The 15,168-nt window shown below is 51.8% G+C and overlaps 34 non-coding genes and 2 pseudogenes across 34 annotated transcripts; all 36 read right to left on the reverse strand.

The window, feature by feature from the left end:
• Positions 1-158: 158 nt before the first annotated feature.
• On the reverse strand, positions 159-277 carry LOC119346320. The gene has a single exon (XR_005167583.1). It is a non-coding gene; the product is annotated as a 5S ribosomal RNA (ribosomal RNA).
• A 297-nt stretch (positions 278-574) lies between these two features.
• LOC119346437 lies at positions 575-693 on the reverse strand. The gene has a single exon (XR_005167711.1). It is a non-coding gene; the product is annotated as a 5S ribosomal RNA (ribosomal RNA).
• A 297-nt stretch (positions 694-990) lies between these two features.
• Positions 991-1,109, reverse strand: LOC119346179. Its single transcript, XR_005167438.1, has one exon. It is a non-coding gene; the product is annotated as a 5S ribosomal RNA (ribosomal RNA).
• A 297-nt stretch (positions 1,110-1,406) lies between these two features.
• LOC119346456 lies at positions 1,407-1,525 on the reverse strand. The gene has a single exon (XR_005167725.1). It is a non-coding gene; the product is annotated as a 5S ribosomal RNA (ribosomal RNA).
• Positions 1,526-1,822: 297 nt separating this feature from the next.
• LOC119346217 lies at positions 1,823-1,941 on the reverse strand. The gene has a single exon (XR_005167484.1). It is a non-coding gene; the product is annotated as a 5S ribosomal RNA (ribosomal RNA).
• A 297-nt stretch (positions 1,942-2,238) lies between these two features.
• Positions 2,239-2,357, reverse strand: LOC119346468. The gene has a single exon (XR_005167738.1). It is a non-coding gene; the product is annotated as a 5S ribosomal RNA (ribosomal RNA).
• A 297-nt stretch (positions 2,358-2,654) lies between these two features.
• Positions 2,655-2,772, reverse strand: LOC119346304. The gene has a single exon (XR_005167567.1). It is a non-coding gene; the product is annotated as a 5S ribosomal RNA (ribosomal RNA).
• Positions 2,773-3,065: 293 nt separating this feature from the next.
• LOC119346228 lies at positions 3,066-3,184 on the reverse strand. Its single transcript, XR_005167497.1, has one exon. It is a non-coding gene; the product is annotated as a 5S ribosomal RNA (ribosomal RNA).
• Positions 3,185-3,481: 297 nt separating this feature from the next.
• Positions 3,482-3,600, reverse strand: LOC119346240. Its single transcript, XR_005167508.1, has one exon. It is a non-coding gene; the product is annotated as a 5S ribosomal RNA (ribosomal RNA).
• A 297-nt stretch (positions 3,601-3,897) lies between these two features.
• LOC119346310 lies at positions 3,898-4,016 on the reverse strand. The gene has a single exon (XR_005167573.1). It is a non-coding gene; the product is annotated as a 5S ribosomal RNA (ribosomal RNA).
• A 297-nt stretch (positions 4,017-4,313) lies between these two features.
• LOC119346226 lies at positions 4,314-4,432 on the reverse strand. Its single transcript, XR_005167495.1, has one exon. It is a non-coding gene; the product is annotated as a 5S ribosomal RNA (ribosomal RNA).
• A 297-nt stretch (positions 4,433-4,729) lies between these two features.
• On the reverse strand, positions 4,730-4,848 carry LOC119346392. Its single transcript, XR_005167664.1, has one exon. It is a non-coding gene; the product is annotated as a 5S ribosomal RNA (ribosomal RNA).
• A 297-nt stretch (positions 4,849-5,145) lies between these two features.
• On the reverse strand, positions 5,146-5,264 carry LOC119346216. The gene has a single exon (XR_005167483.1). It is a non-coding gene; the product is annotated as a 5S ribosomal RNA (ribosomal RNA).
• Positions 5,265-5,560: 296 nt separating this feature from the next.
• On the reverse strand, positions 5,561-5,679 carry LOC119346252. The gene has a single exon (XR_005167519.1). It is a non-coding gene; the product is annotated as a 5S ribosomal RNA (ribosomal RNA).
• A 297-nt stretch (positions 5,680-5,976) lies between these two features.
• Positions 5,977-6,095, reverse strand: LOC119346264. The gene has a single exon (XR_005167530.1). It is a non-coding gene; the product is annotated as a 5S ribosomal RNA (ribosomal RNA).
• A 297-nt stretch (positions 6,096-6,392) lies between these two features.
• On the reverse strand, positions 6,393-6,511 carry LOC119346212. Its single transcript, XR_005167478.1, has one exon. It is a non-coding gene; the product is annotated as a 5S ribosomal RNA (ribosomal RNA).
• Positions 6,512-6,808: 297 nt separating this feature from the next.
• Positions 6,809-6,927, reverse strand: LOC119346213. Its single transcript, XR_005167479.1, has one exon. It is a non-coding gene; the product is annotated as a 5S ribosomal RNA (ribosomal RNA).
• A 297-nt stretch (positions 6,928-7,224) lies between these two features.
• On the reverse strand, positions 7,225-7,343 carry LOC119346276. The gene has a single exon (XR_005167542.1). It is a non-coding gene; the product is annotated as a 5S ribosomal RNA (ribosomal RNA).
• A 297-nt stretch (positions 7,344-7,640) lies between these two features.
• Positions 7,641-7,759, reverse strand: LOC119346174. Its single transcript, XR_005167432.1, has one exon. It is a non-coding gene; the product is annotated as a 5S ribosomal RNA (ribosomal RNA).
• A 297-nt stretch (positions 7,760-8,056) lies between these two features.
• Positions 8,057-8,175, reverse strand: LOC119346445. The gene has a single exon (XR_005167716.1). It is a non-coding gene; the product is annotated as a 5S ribosomal RNA (ribosomal RNA).
• A 297-nt stretch (positions 8,176-8,472) lies between these two features.
• LOC119346288 lies at positions 8,473-8,591 on the reverse strand. The gene has a single exon (XR_005167553.1). It is a non-coding gene; the product is annotated as a 5S ribosomal RNA (ribosomal RNA).
• Positions 8,592-8,860: 269 nt separating this feature from the next.
• On the reverse strand, positions 8,861-8,984 carry LOC119346443 (annotated as a pseudogene).
• A 293-nt stretch (positions 8,985-9,277) lies between these two features.
• Positions 9,278-9,396, reverse strand: LOC119346301. Its single transcript, XR_005167564.1, has one exon. It is a non-coding gene; the product is annotated as a 5S ribosomal RNA (ribosomal RNA).
• A 297-nt stretch (positions 9,397-9,693) lies between these two features.
• Positions 9,694-9,812, reverse strand: LOC119346313. Its single transcript, XR_005167575.1, has one exon. It is a non-coding gene; the product is annotated as a 5S ribosomal RNA (ribosomal RNA).
• A 297-nt stretch (positions 9,813-10,109) lies between these two features.
• LOC119346311 lies at positions 10,110-10,228 on the reverse strand. The gene has a single exon (XR_005167574.1). It is a non-coding gene; the product is annotated as a 5S ribosomal RNA (ribosomal RNA).
• A 297-nt stretch (positions 10,229-10,525) lies between these two features.
• LOC119346425 lies at positions 10,526-10,644 on the reverse strand. The gene has a single exon (XR_005167700.1). It is a non-coding gene; the product is annotated as a 5S ribosomal RNA (ribosomal RNA).
• Positions 10,645-10,941: 297 nt separating this feature from the next.
• Positions 10,942-11,060, reverse strand: LOC119346189. Its single transcript, XR_005167450.1, has one exon. It is a non-coding gene; the product is annotated as a 5S ribosomal RNA (ribosomal RNA).
• A 297-nt stretch (positions 11,061-11,357) lies between these two features.
• On the reverse strand, positions 11,358-11,476 carry LOC119346324. Its single transcript, XR_005167588.1, has one exon. It is a non-coding gene; the product is annotated as a 5S ribosomal RNA (ribosomal RNA).
• Positions 11,477-11,773: 297 nt separating this feature from the next.
• LOC119346254 lies at positions 11,774-11,892 on the reverse strand. Its single transcript, XR_005167521.1, has one exon. It is a non-coding gene; the product is annotated as a 5S ribosomal RNA (ribosomal RNA).
• A 297-nt stretch (positions 11,893-12,189) lies between these two features.
• On the reverse strand, positions 12,190-12,308 carry LOC119346335. The gene has a single exon (XR_005167601.1). It is a non-coding gene; the product is annotated as a 5S ribosomal RNA (ribosomal RNA).
• Positions 12,309-12,605: 297 nt separating this feature from the next.
• On the reverse strand, positions 12,606-12,754 carry LOC119346375 (annotated as a pseudogene).
• Positions 12,755-13,051: 297 nt separating this feature from the next.
• Positions 13,052-13,170, reverse strand: LOC119346172. The gene has a single exon (XR_005167430.1). It is a non-coding gene; the product is annotated as a 5S ribosomal RNA (ribosomal RNA).
• Positions 13,171-13,467: 297 nt separating this feature from the next.
• On the reverse strand, positions 13,468-13,586 carry LOC119346346. The gene has a single exon (XR_005167614.1). It is a non-coding gene; the product is annotated as a 5S ribosomal RNA (ribosomal RNA).
• Positions 13,587-13,883: 297 nt separating this feature from the next.
• On the reverse strand, positions 13,884-14,002 carry LOC119346357. The gene has a single exon (XR_005167627.1). It is a non-coding gene; the product is annotated as a 5S ribosomal RNA (ribosomal RNA).
• Positions 14,003-14,299: 297 nt separating this feature from the next.
• LOC119346255 lies at positions 14,300-14,418 on the reverse strand. The gene has a single exon (XR_005167522.1). It is a non-coding gene; the product is annotated as a 5S ribosomal RNA (ribosomal RNA).
• Positions 14,419-14,715: 297 nt separating this feature from the next.
• Positions 14,716-14,834, reverse strand: LOC119346233. Its single transcript, XR_005167501.1, has one exon. It is a non-coding gene; the product is annotated as a 5S ribosomal RNA (ribosomal RNA).
• Positions 14,835-15,168: the final 334 nt, after the last annotated feature.

Consider the following 15,168-nt stretch of genomic DNA (forward strand, 5'->3'; position numbering starts at 1 on the left):
CCAGTGCACGCTTGCCGCGCCACAACGCCGACGCTGGACCCGTGAATCGTGAGCACCCAGCTATGACTTACCGCACTCGTGCAAAATAATAAAACACGGTAAATATATTACTTACACGTGCGTTTTGTTTTGCAAGCGGCGCGAAAAAAATTAAAAAGGGAATGCAACACGAGGACTTCCCAAGAGGTCACCCATCCTAGTACTACTCTCGCCCAAGGACGCTTAACTTCGGAGTTCTGATGGGATCCGGTGCTTTAGTGTTGGTATGATCGCATCCGATATGTTACCCCGGTCTTCGTCCCTTATCCTTGCCCCTCCCAGCTCCACTACATGGACGATTGTACATTGCTTTGGCCGCTCCCTCTCAACTACGGAGACGAGTTTAACGCGGTTTTCACACCTCCCTCTCAACCGCACCAGTGCACGCTTGCCGCGCCACAACGCCGACGCTGGACCCGTGAATCGTGAGCACCCAGCTATGACTTACCGCACTCGTGCAAAATAATAAAACACGGTAAATATATTACTTACACGTGCGTTTTGTTTTGCAAGCGGCGTGAAAAAAATTAAAAAGGGAATGCAACACGAGGACTTCCCAGAAGGTCACCCATCCTAGTACTACTCTCGCCCAAGCACGCTTAACTTCGGAGTTCTGATGGGATCCGGTGCTTTAGTGCTGGTATGATCGCATCCAACATGTTACCCCGGTCTTCGTCCCTTATCCTTGCCCCTCCCAGCTCCACTACAAAGACGATTGTACATTGCTTTGGCCGCTCCCTCTCAACTACGGAGACGAGTTTAACGCGGTTTCCACCCCTCCCTCTCAACCGCACCAGTGCACGCTTGCCGCGCCACAACACCGACGCTGGACCCGTGAATCGTGAGCACCCAGCTATGACTTACCGCACTCGTGCAAAATAATAAAACACGGTAAATATATTACTTACACGTGCGTTTTGTTTTGCAAGCGGCGCGAAAAAAATTAAAAAGGGAATGCAACACGAGGACTTCCCAAGAGGTCACCCATCCTAGTACTACTCTCGCCCAAGCACGCTTAACTTTGGAGTTCTGATGGGATCCGGTGCTTTAGTGCTGGTATGATCGCATCCGACATGTTACCCCGGTCTTCGTCCCTTATCCTTGCCCCTCCCAGCTCCACTACAAAGACGATTGTACATTGCTTTGGCCGCTCCCTCTCAACTACGGAGACGAGTTTAACGTGGTTTTCACCCCTCCCTCTCAACCGCACCAGTGCACGCTTGCCGCGCCACAACGCCGACGCTGGACCCGTGAATCGTGAGCACCCAGCTATGACTTACCGCACTCGTGCAAGATAATAAAACACGGTAAATATATTACTTACACGTGCGTTTTGTTTTGCAAGCGGCGTGAAAAAAATTAAAAAGGGAATGCAACACGAGGACTTCCCAGGAGGTCACCCATCCTAGTACTACTCTCGCCCAAGCACGCTTAACTTCGGAGTTCTTATGGGATCCGGTGCTTTAGTGCTGGTATGATCGCATCCGACATGTTACCCCGGTCTTCGTCCCTTATCCTTGCCCCTCCCAGCTCCACTACAAAGACGATTGTACATTGCTTTGGCCGCTCCCTCTCAACTACGGAGACAAGTTTAACGCGGTTTCCACCCCTCCCTCTCAACCGCACCAGTACACGCTTGCCGCGCCACAACGCCGACGCTGGACCCGTGAATCCTGAGCACCCAGCTATGACTTACCGCACTCGTGCAAAATAATAAAACACGGTAAATATATTACTTACACGTGCGTTTTGTTTTGCAAGCGGCGCGAAAAAAAATAAAAAGGGAATGCAACACGAGGACTTCCCAGGAGGTCACCCATCCTAGTACTACTCTCGCCCAAGCACGCTTAACTTCGGAGTTCTGATGGGATCCGGTGCTTTAGTGCTGGTATGATCGCATCCAACATGTTACCCCGGTCTTCGTCCCTTATCCTTGCCCCTCCCAGCTCCACTACAAAGACGATTGTATATTGCTTTGGCCGCTCCCTCTCAACTACGGAGACGAGTTTAACGCGGTTTCCACCCCTCCCTCTCAACCGCACCAGTGCACGCTTGCCGCGCCACAACGCCGACGCTGGACCCGTGAATCGCGAGCACCCAGCTATGACTTACCGCACTCGTGCAAAATAATAAAACACGGTAAATATATTACTTACACGTGCGTTTTGTTTTGCAAGCGGCGCGACAAAAATTAAAAAGGGAATGCAACACGAGGACTTCCCAAGAGGTCACCCATCCTAGTACTACTCTCGCCCAAGCACGCTTAACTTCGGAGTTCTGATGGGATCCGGTGCTCTAGTGCTGGTATGATCGCATCCGACATGTTACCCCGGTCTTCGTCCCTTATCCTTGCCCCTCCCAGCTCCACTACAAAGACGATTGTACATTGCTTTGGCCGCTCCCTCTCAACTACGGAGACGAGTTTAACGCGGTTTCCACCCCTCCCTCTCAACCGCACCAGTGCACGCTTGCCGCGCCACAACGCCGACGCTGGACCCATGAATCGTGAGCACCCAGCTATGACTTACCGCACTCGTGCAAAATAATAAAACACGGTAAATATATTACTTACACGTGCGTTTTGTTTTGCAAGCGGCGCGAAAAAAATTAAAAAGGGAATGCAACACGAGGACTTCCCAGGAGGTCACCCATCCTAGTACTACTCTCGCCAAGCACGCTTAACTTCGGAGTTCTGATGGGATCCGGTGCTTTAGTGCTGGTATGATCGCATCCGACATGTTACCCCGGTCTTCGTCCCTTATCCTTGCCCCTCCCAGCTCCACTACAAAGACGATTGTACATTGCTTTGGCCGCTCCCTCTCAACTACGGAGACGAGTTTAACGCGGTTTCCACCCCTCCCTCTCAACCGCACCAGTGCACGCTTGCCGCGCCACAACGCCGACGCTGGACCCGTGAATAGCACCCAGCTATGACTTACCGCACTCGTGCAAAATAATAAAACACGGTAAATATATTACTTACACGTGCGTTTTGTTTTGCAAGCGGCGCGACAAAAATTAAAAAGGGAATGCAACACGAGGACTTCCCAGGAGGTCACCCATCCTAGTACTACTCTCGCCCAAGCACGCTTAACTTCGGAGTTCTGATGGGATCCGGTGCTTTAGTGCTGGTATGATCGCATCCGACATGTTACCCCGGTCTTTGTCCCTTATCCTTGACCCTCCCAGCTCCACTACAAAGACGATTGTACATTGCTTTGGCTGCTCCCTCTCAACTACGGAGACGAGTTTAACGCGGTTTCCACCCCTCCCTCTCAACCGCACCAGTGCACGCTTGCCGCGCCACAACGCCGACGCTGGACCCGTGAATCGTGAGCACCCAGTTATGACTTACCGCACTCGTGCAAAATAATAAAACACGGTAAATATATTACTTACACGTGTGTTTTGTTTTGCAAGCGGCGCGACAAAAATTAAAAAGGGAATGCAACACGAGGACTTCCCAGGAGGTCACCCATCCTAGTACTACTCTCGCCCAAGCACGCTTAACTTCGGAGTTCTGATGGGATCCGGTGCTTTAGTGCTGGTATGATCGCATCCAACATGTTACCCCGGTCTTCGTCCCTTATCCTTGCCCCTCCCAGCTCCACTACAAAGACGATTGTACATTGCTTTGGCCGCTCCCTCTCAACTACGGAGACGAGTTTAACGCGGTTTCCACCCCTCCCTCTCAACCGCACCAGTGCACGCTTGCCGCGCCACAACGCCGACGCTGGACCCATGAATCGTGAGCACCCAGCTATGACTTACCGCACTCGTGCAAAATAATAAAACACGGTAAATATATTACTTACACGTGCATTTTGTTTTGCAAGCGGCGCGAAAAAAATTAAAAAGGGAATGCAACACGAGGACTTCCCAGGAGGTCACCCATCCTAGTACTACTCTCGCCCAAGCACGCCTAACTTCGGAGTTCTGATGGGATCCGGTGCTTTAGTGTTGGTATGATCGCATCCGACATGTTACCCCGGTCTTCGTCCCTTATCCTTGCCCCTCCCAGCTCCACTACAAAGACGATTGTACATTGCTTTGGCCGCTCCCTCTCAACTACGGAGACGAGTTTAACGCGGTTTCCACCCCTCCCTCTCAACCGCACCAGTGCACGCTTGCCGCGCCACAACGCCGACGCTGGACCCGTGAATCGTGAGCACCCAGCTATGACTTACCGCACTCGTGCAAAATAATAAAACACGGTAAATATATTACTTACACGTGCGTTTTGTTTTGCAAGCGGCGCGAAAAAAATTAAAAAGGGAATGCAACACGAGGACTTCCCAGGAGGTCACCCATCCTAGTACTACTCTCGCCAAAGCACGCTTAACTTCGGAGTTCTGATGGGATCCGGTGCTTTAGTGCTGGTATGATCGCATCCGACATGTTACCCCGGTCTTCGTCCCTTAACCTTGCCCCTCCCAGCTCCACTACAAAGACGATTGTACATTGCTTTGGCCGCTCCCTCTCAACTACGGAGACGAGTTTAACGCGGTTTCCACCCCTCCCTCTCAACCGCACCAGTGCACGCTTGCCGCGCCACAACGCCGACGCTGGACCCGTGAATCGTGAGCACCCAGCTATGACTTACCGCACTCGTGCAAAATAATAAAACACGGTAAATATATTACTTACACGTGCGTTTTGTTTTGCAAGCGGCGCGAAAAAAATTAAAAAGAGAATGCAACACGAGGACTTCCCAGGAGGTCACCCATCCTAGTACTACTCTCGCCCAAGCACGCTTAACTTCGGAGTTCTGATGGGATCCGGTGCTTTAGTGCTGGTATGATCGCATCCGACATGTTACCCCGGTCTTCGTCCCTTATCCTTGCCCCTCCCAGCTCCACTACAAAGACGATTGTACATTGCTTTGGCCGCTCCCTCTCAACTACGGAGACGAGTTTAACGCGGTTTCCACCCCTCCCTCTCAACCGCACCAGTGCACGCTTGCCGCGCCACAATGCCGACGCTGGACCCGTGAATCGTGAGCACCCAGCTATGACTTACCGCACTCGTGCAAAATAATAAAACACGGTAAATATATTACTTACACGTGCGTTTTGTTTTGCAAGCGGCGCGAAAAAAATTAAAAAGGGAATGCAACACGAGGACTTCCCAGGAGGTCACCCATCCTAGTACTACTCTCGCCCAAGCACGCTTAACTTCGGAGTTTTGATGGGATCCGGTGCTTTAGTGCTGGTATGATCGCATCCGACATGTTACCCCGGTCTTCGTCCCTTATCCTTGCCCCTCCCAGCTCCACTACAAAGACGATTGTACATTGCTTTGGCCGCTCCCTCTCAACTACGGAGACGAGTTTAACGCGGTTTCACCCCTCCCTCTCAACCGCACCAGTGCACGCTTGCCGCGCCACAACGCCGACGCTGAACCCGTGAATCGTGAGCACCCAGCTATGACTTACCGCACTCGTGCAAAATAATAAAACACGGTAAATATATTACTTACACGTGCGTTTTGTTTTGCAAGCGGCGCGAAAAAAATTAAAAAGGGAATGCAACACGAGGACTTCCCAGGAGGTCACCCATCCTAGTACTACTCTCGCCCAAGCACGCTTAACTTCGGAGTTCTGATGGGATCCGGTGCTTTAGTGCTGGTATGATCGCATCCGACATGTTACCCCGGTCTTTGTCCCTTATCCTTGCCCCTCCCAGCTCCACTACAAAGACGATTGTACATTGCTTTGGCTGCTCCCTCTCAACTACGGAGACGAGTTTAACGCGGTTTCCACCCCTCCCTCTCAACCGCACCAGTGCACGCTTGCCGCGCCACAACGCCGACGCTGGACCCGTGAATCGTGAGCACCCAGCTATGACTTACCGCACTCGTGCAAAATAATAAAACACGGTAAATATATTACTTACACGTGCGTTTTGTTTTGCAAGCGGCGCGACAAAAATTAAAAAGGGAATGCAACACGAGGACTTCCCAGGAGGTCACCCATCCTAGTACTACTCTCGCCCAAGCACGCTTAACTTCGGAGTTCTGATGGGATCCGGTGCTTTAGTGCTGGTATGATCGCATCCGACATGTTACCCCGGTCTTCGTCCCTTATCCTTGCCCCTCCCAGCTCCACTACAAAGACGATTGTACATTGCTTTGGCCGCTCCCTCTCAACTACGGAGACGAGTTTAACGCGGTTTCCACCCCTCCCTCTCAACCGCACCAGTGCACGCTTGCCGCGCCACAACGCCGACGCTGGACCCGTGAATCGTGAGCACCCAGCTAGGACTTACCGCACTCGTGCAAAATAATAAAACACGGTAAATATATTACTTACACGTGCATTTTGTTTTGCAAGCGGCGCGAAAAAAATTAAAAAGGGAATGCAACACGAGGACTTCCCAGGAGGTCACCCATCCTAGTACTACTCTCGCCCAAGCACGCCTAACTTCGGAGTTCTGATGGGATCCGGTGCTTTAGTGCTGGTATGATCGCATCCGACATGTTACCCCGGTCTTCGTCCCTTATCCTTGCCCCTCCCAGCTCCACTACAAAGACGATTGTACATTGCTTTGGCCGCTCCCTCTCAACTACGGAGACGAGTTTAACGCGGTTTCCACCCCTCCCTCTCAACCGCACCAGTGCACGCTTGCCGCGCCACAACGCCGACGCTGGCCCCGTGAATCGTGAGCACCCAGCTATGACTTACCGCACTCGTGCAAAATAATAAAACACGGTAAATATATTACTTACACGTGCGTTTTGTTTTGCAAGCGGCGTGAAAAAAATTAAAAAGGGAATGCAACACGAGGACTTCCCAGGAGGTCACCCATCCTAGTACTACTCTCGCCCAAGCACGCCTAACTTCGGAGTTCTGATGGGATCCGGTGCTTTAGTGCTGGTATGATCGCATCCGACATGTTACCCCGGTCTTCGTCCCTTATCCTTGCCCCTCCCAGCTCCACTACAAAGACGATTGTACATTGCTTTGGCCGCTCCCTCTCAACTACGGAGACGAGTTTAACGCGGTTTCCACCCCTCCCTCTCAACCGCACCAGTGCACGCTTGCCGCGCCACAACGCCGACGCTGGACCCGTGAATCGTGAGCACCCCGCTATGACTTACCGCACTCGTGCAAAATAATAAAACACGGTAAATATATTACTTACACGTGCGTTTTGTTTTGCAAGCGGCGCGAAAAAAATTAAAAAGGGAATGCAACACGAGGACTTCCCAGGAGGTCACCCATCCTAGTACTACTCTCGCCCAAGCACGCTTAACTTCGGAGTTCTGATGGGATCCGGTGCTTTAGTGCTGGTATGATCGCATCCGACATGTTACCCCGGTCTTCGTCCCTTATCCTTGCCCCTCCCAGCTCCACTACAAAGACGATTGTACATTGCTTTGGCCGCTCCCTCTCAACTACGGAGACGAGTTTAACGCGGTTTCCACCCCTCCCTCTCAACCGCACCAGTGCACGCTTGCCGCGCCACAACGCCGACGCTGGACCCGTGAATCGTGAGCACCCAGCAATGACTTACCGCACTCGTGCAAAATAATAAAACACGGTAAATATATTACTTACACGTGCGTTTTGTTTTGCATGCGGCGCGAAAAAAATTAAAAAGGGAATGCAACACGAGGACTTCCCAGGAGGTCACCCATCCTAGTACTACTCTCGCCCAAGCACGCTTAACCTCGGAGTTCTGATGGGATCCGGTGCTTTAGTGCTGGTATGATCGCATCCGACATGTTACCCCGGTCTTCATCCCTTATCCTTGCCCCTCCCAGCTCCACTACAAAGACGATTGTACATTGCTTTGGCCGCTCCCTCTCAACTACGGAGACGAGTTTAACGCGGTTTCCACCCCTCCCTCTCAACCGCACCAGTGCACGCTTGCCGCGCCACAACGCCGACGCTGGACCCGTGAATCGTGAGCACCCAGCTATGACTTACCGCACTCGTGCAAAATAATAAAACACGGTAAATATATTACTTACACGTGCGTTTTGTTTTGCAAGCGGCGCGAAAAAAATTAAAAAGGGAATGCAACACGAGGACTTCCCAGGAGGTCACCCATCCTAGTACTACTCGCGCCCAAGCACGCTTAACTTCGGAGTTCTGATGGGATCCGGTGCTTTAGTGCTGGTATGATCGCATCCGACATGTTACCCCGGTCTTCGTCCCTTATCCTTGCCCCTCCCAGCTCCACTACAAAGACGATTGTACATTGCTTTGGCCGCTCCCTCTCAACTACGGAGACGAGTTTAACGCGGTTTCCACCCCTCCCTCTCAACCGCACCAGTGCACGCTTGCCGCGCCACAACGCCGACGCTGGACCCGTGAATCGTGAGCACCCAGCTATGACTTACCGCACTCGTGCAAAATAATAAAACACGGTAAATATATTACTTACACGTGCGTTTTGTTTTGCAAGCGGCGCGAAAAAAATTAAAAAGGGAATGCAACACGAGGACTTCCCAGGAGGTCACCCATCCTAGTACTACTCTCGCCCAAGCACGCTTAACTTCGGAGTTCTGATGGGATCCGGTGCTTTAGTGCTGGTATGATCGCATCCGACATGTTACCCCGGTCTTCGTCCCTTGTCCTTGCCCCTCCCAGCTCCACTACAAAGACGATTGTACATTGCTTTGGCCGCTCCCTCTCAACTACGGAGACGAGTTTAACGCGGTTTCCACCCCTCCCTCTCAACCGCACCAGTGCACGCTTGCCGCGCCACAACACCGACGCTGGACCCGTGAATCGTGAGCACCCAGCTATGACTTACCGCACTCGTGCAAAATAATAAAACACGGTAAATATATTACTTACACATGCGTTTTGTTTTGCAAGCGGCGCGAAAAAAATTAAAAAGGAGAGGTCACCCATCCTAGTACTACTCTCGCCCAAGCACGCTTAACTTCGGAGTTCTGATGGGATCCGGTGCTTTAGTGCTGGTATGATCGCATCCGACATGTTACCCCGGTCTTCGTCCCTTATCCTTGCCCCTCCCAGCTCCACTACAAAGACGATTGTACATTGCTTTGGCCGCTCCCTCTCAACTACGGAGACGAGTTTAACGCGGTTTCCACCCCTCCCTCTCAACCGCACCAGTGCACGCTTGCCGCGCCACAACGCCGACGCTGGACCCGTGAATAGCACCCAGCTATGACTTACCGCACTCGTGCAAAATAATAAAACACGGTAAATATATTACTTACACGTGCGTTTTGTTTTGCAAGCGGCGCGACAAAAATTAAAAAGGGAATGCAACACGAGGACTTCCCAGGAGGTCACCCATCCTAGTACTACTCTCGCCCAAGCACGCTTAACTTCGGAGTTCTGATGGGATCCGGTGCTTTAGTGCTGGTATGATCGCATCCGACATGTTACCCCGGTCTTTGTCCCTTATCCTTGACCCTCCCAGCTCCACTACAAAGACGATTGTACATTGCTTTGGCTGCTCCCTCTCAACTACGGAGACGAGTTTAACGCGGTTTCCACCCCTCCCTCTCAACCGCACCAGTGCACGCTTGCCGCGCCACAACGCCGACGCTGGACCCGTGAATCGTGAGCACCCAGTTATGACTTACCGCACTCGTGCAAAATAATAAAACACGGTAAATATATTACTTACACGTGTGTTTTGTTTTGCAAGCGGCGCGACAAAAATTAAAAAGGGAATGCAACACGAGGACTTCCCAGGAGGTCACCCATCCTAGTACTACTCTCGCCCAAGCACGCTTAACTTCGGAGTTCTGATGGGATCCGGTGCTTTAGTGCTGGTATGATCGCATCCAACATGTTACCCCGGTCTTCGTCCCTTATCCTTGCCCCTCCCAGCTCCACTACAAAGACGATTGTACATTGCTTTGGCCGCTCCCTCTCAACTACGGAGACGAGTTTAACGCGGTTTCCACCCCTCCCTCTCAACCGCACCAGTGCACGCTTGCCGCGCCACAACGCCGACGCTGGACCCATGAATCGTGAGCACCCAGCTATGACTTACCGCACTCGTGCAAAATAATAAAACACGGTAAATATATTACTTACACGTGCATTTTGTTTTGCAAGCGGCGCGAAAAAAATTAAAAAGGGAATGCAACACGAGGACTTCCCAGGAGGTCACCCATCCTAGTACTACTCTCGCCCAAGCACGCCTAACTTCGGAGTTCTGATGGGATCCGGTGCTTTAGTGTTGGTATGATCGCATCCGACATGTTACCCCGGTCTTCGTCCCTTATCCTTGCCCCTCCCAGCTCCACTACAAAGACGATTGTACATTGCTTTGGCCGCTCCCTCTCAACTACGGAGACGAGTTTAACGCGGTTTCCACCCCTCCCTCTCAACCGCACCAGTGCACGCTTGCCGCGCCACAACGCCGACGCTGGACCCGTGAATCGTGAGCACCCAGCTATGACTTACCGCACTCGTGCAAAATAATAAAACACGGTAAATATATTACTTACACGTGCGTTTTGTTTTGCAAGCGGCGCGAAAAAAATTAAAAAGGGAATGCAACACGAGGACTTCCCAGGAGGTCACCCATCCTAGTACTAATCTCGCCCAAGCACGCTTAACTTCGGAGTTCTGATGGGATCCGGTGCTTTAGTGCTGGTATGATCGCATCCGACATGTTACCCCGGTCTTCGTCCCTTATCCTTGCCCCTCCCAGCTCCACTACAAAGACGATTGTACATTGCTTTGGCCGCTCCCTCTCAACTACGGAGACGAGTTTAACGCGGTTTCCACCCCTCCCTCTCAACCGCACCAGTGCACGCTTGCCGCGCCATAACGCCGACGCTGGACCCGTGAATCGTGAGCACCCAGCTATGACTTACCGCACTCGTGCAAAATAATAAAACACGGTAAATATATTACTTACACGTGCGTTTTGTTTTGCAAGCGGCGCGAAAAAAATTAAAAAGGGAATGCAACACGAGGACTTCCCAGGAGGTCACCCATCCTAGTACTACTCTAGCCCAAGCACGCTTAACTTCGGAGTTCTGATGGGATCCGGTGCTTTAGTGCTGGTATGATCGCATCCGACATGTTACCCCGGTCTTCGTCCCTTATCCTTGCCCCTCCCAGCTCCACTACAAAGACGATTGTACATTGCTTTGGCCGCTCCCTCTCAACTACGGAGACGAGTTTAACGCGGTTTCCACCCCTCCCTCTCAACCGCACCAGTGCACGCTTGCCGCGCCACAACGCCGACGCTGGACCCGTGAATCGTGAGCACCCAGCTATGACTTACCGCACTCGTGCAAAATAATAAAACACGGTAAATATATTACTTACACGTGCGTTTTGTTTTGCAAGCGGCGCGAAAAAAATTAAAAAGGGAATGCAACACGAGGACTTCCCAGGAGGTCACCCATCCTAGTACTACTCTCGCCCAAGCACGCTTAACTTCGGAGTTCTGATGGGATCCGGTGCTTTAGTGCTGGTATGATCGCATCCGACATGTTACCCCGGTCTTCGTCCATTATCCTTGCCCCTCCCAGCTCCACTACAAAGACGATTGTACATTGCTTTGGCCGCTCCCTCTCAACTACGGAGACGAGTTTAACGCGGTTTCCACCCCTCCCTCTCAACCGCACCAGTGCACGCTTGCCGCGCCACAACGCCGACGCTGGACCCGTGAATCGTGAGCACCCAGCTATGACTTACCGCACTCGTGCAAAATAATAAAACACGGTAAATATATTACTTACACGTGCGTTTTGTTTTGCAAGCAGCGCGAAAAAAATTAAAAAGGGAATGCAACACGAGGACTTCCCACGAGGTCACCAATCCTAGTACTACTCTCGCCCAAGCACGCTTAACTTCGGAGTTCTGATGGGATCCGGTGCTTTAGTGCTGGTATGATCGCATCCGACATGTTACCCCGGTCTTCGTCCCTTATCCTTGCCCCTCCCAGCTCCACTACAAAGATGATTGTACATTGCTTTGGCCGCTCCCTCTCAACTACGGAGACGAGTTTAACGCGGTTTCCACCCCTCCCTCTCAACCGCACCAGTGCACGCTTGCCGCGCCACAACGCCGACGCTGGACCCGTGAATCGTGAGCACCCAGCTATGACTTACCGCACTCGTGCAAAATAATAAAACACGGTAAATATATTACTTACACGTGTGTTTTGTTTTGCAAGCGGCGCGAAAAAAATTAAAAAGGGAATGCAACACGAGGACTTCCCAGGAGGTCACCCATCCTAGTACTACTCTCGCCCAAGCACGCTTAACTTCGGAGTTCTGATGGGATCCGGTGCTTTAGTGCTGGTATGATCGCATCCGACATGTTACCCCGGTCTTCGTCCCTTATCCTTGCCCCTCCCAGCTCCACTACAAAGACGATTGTACATTGCTTTGGCCGCTCCCTCTCAACTACGGAGACGAGTTTAACGCGGTTTCCACCCCTCCCTCTCAACCGCACCAGTGCACGCTTGCCGCGCCACAACGCCGACGCTGGACCCGTGAATCGTGAGCACCCAGCTATGACTTACGGCACTCGTGCAAAATAATAAAACACGGTAAATATATTACTTACACGTGCGTTTTGTTTTGCAAGCGGCGCGAAAAAAATTAAAAAGGGAATGCAACACGAGGACTTCCCAGGAGGTCACCCATCCTAGTACTACTCTCGCCCAGGTCACCCATCCTAGTACTACTCTCGCCCAAGCACGCTTAACTTCGGAGTTCTGATGGGATCCGGTGCTTTAGTGCTGGTATGATCGCATCCGACATGTTACCCCGGTCTTCGTCCCTTATCCTTGCCCCTCCCAGCTCCACTACAAAGACGATTGTACATTGCTTTGGCCACTCCCTCTCAACTACGGAGACGAGTTTAACGCGGTTTCCACCCCTCCCTCTCAACCGCACCAGTGCACGCTTGCCGCGCCACAACGCCGACGCTGGACCCGTGAATCGTGAGCACCCAGCTATGACTTACCGCACTCGTGCAAAATAATAAAACACGATAAATATATTACTTACACGTGCGTTTTGTTTTGCAAGCGGCGCGAAAAAAATTAAAAAGGGAATGCAACACGAGGACTTCCCAGGAGGTCACCCATCCTAGTACTACTCTCGCCCAAGCACGCTTAACTTCGAAGTTCTGATGGGATCCGGTGCTTTAGTGCTGGTATGATCGCATCCGACATGTTACCCCGGTCTTCGTCCCTTATCCTTGCCCCTCCCAGCTCCACTACAAAGACGATTGTACATTGCTTTGGCCGCTCCCTCTCAACTACGGAGACGAGTTTAACGCGGTTTCCACCCCTCCCTCTCAACCGCACCAGTGCACGCTTGCCGCGCCACAACGCCGACGCTGGACCCGTAAATCGTGAGCACCCAGCTATGACTTACCGCACTCGTGCAAAATAATAAAACACGGTAAATATATTACTTACACGTGCGTTTTGTTTTGCAAGCGGCGCGAAAAAAATTAAAAAGGGAATGCAACACGAGGACTTCCCAGGAGGTCACCCATCCTAGTACTACTCTCGCCCAAGCACGCTTAACTTCGGAGTTCTGATGGGATCCGGTGCTTTAGTGCTGGTATGATCGCATCCGACATGTTACCCCGGTCTTCGTCCCTTATCCTTGCCCCTCCCAGCTCCACTACAAAGACGATTGTACATTGCTTTGGCCGCTCCCTCTCAACTACGGAGACGAGTTTAACGCGGTTTCCACCCCTCCCTCTCAACCGCACCAGTGCACGCTTGCCGCGCCACAACGCCGACGCTGGACCCGTGAATCGTGAGCACCCAGCTATGACTTACCGCACGCGTGCAAAATAATAAAACACGGTAAATATATTACTTACACGTGCGTTTTGTTTTGCAAGCGGCGCGAAAAAAATTAAAAAGGGAATGCAACACGAGGACTTCCCAGGAGGTCACCCATCCTAGTACTACTCTCGCCCAAGCACGCTTAACTTCGGAGTTCTGATGGGATCCGGTGCTTTAGTGCTGGTATGATCGCATCCGACATGTTACCCCGGTCTTCGTCCCTTATCCTTGCCCCTCCCAGCTCCACTACAAAGACGATTGTACATTGCTTTGGCCGCTCCCTCTCAACTACGGAGACAAGTTTAACGCGGTTTCCACCCCTCCCTCTCAACCGCACCAGTGCACGCTTGCCGCGCCACAATGCCAACGCTGGACCCGTGAATCGTGAGCACCCAGCTATGACTTACCGCACTCGTGCAAAATAATAAAACACGGTAAATATATTACTTACACGTGCGTTTTATTTTGCAAGCGGCGCGAAAAAAATTAAAAAGGGAATGCAACACGAGGACTTCCCACGAGGTCACCAATCCTAGTACTACTCTCGCCCAAGCACGCTTAACTTCGGAGTTCTGATGGGATCCGGTGCTTTAGTGCTGGTATGATCGCATCCGACATGTTACCCCGGTCTTCGTCCCTTATCCTTGCCCCTCCCAGCTCCACTACAAAGACGATTGTACATTGCTTTGGCCGCTCCCTCTCAACTATGGAGACGAGTTTAACGCGGTTTCCACCCCTCCCTCTCAACCGCACCAGTGCACGCTTGCCGCGCCACAACGCCGACGCTGGACCCGTGAATCGTGAGCACCCAGCTATGACTTACCGCACTCGTGCAAAATAATAAAACACGGTAAATATATTACTTACACGTGTGTTTTGTTTTGCAAGCGGCGCGAAAAAAATTAAAAAGGGAATGCAACACGAGGACTTCCCAGGAGGTCACCCATCCTAGTACTACTCTCACCCAAGCACGCTTTACTTCGGAGTTCTGATGGGATCCGGTGCTTTAGTGCTGGTATGATCGCATCCGACATGTTACCCCGGTCTTCGTCCCTTATCCTTGCCCCTCCCAGCTCCACTACAAAGACGATTGTACATTGCTTTGGCCGCTCCCTCTCAACTACGGAGACGAGTTTAACGCGGTTTCCACCCCTCCCTCTCAACCGCACCAGTGCACGCTTGCCGCACCACAACGCCGACGTTGGACCCGTGAATCGTGAGCACCCAGCTATGACTTACCGCACTCGTGCAAAATAATAAAACACGGTAAATATATTACTTACACGTGCGTTTTGTTTTGCAAGCGGCGCGAAAAAAATTAAAAAGGGAATGCAACACGAGGACATCCGGTGCTTTAGTGCTG

Source organism: Triticum dicoccoides, unplaced genomic scaffold, assembly GCF_002162155.2.
Source record: "Triticum dicoccoides isolate Atlit2015 ecotype Zavitan unplaced genomic scaffold, WEW_v2.0 scaffold4092, whole genome shotgun sequence".
NCBI classification, from domain to species: Eukaryota; Viridiplantae; Streptophyta; class Magnoliopsida; order Poales; family Poaceae; genus Triticum; species Triticum dicoccoides.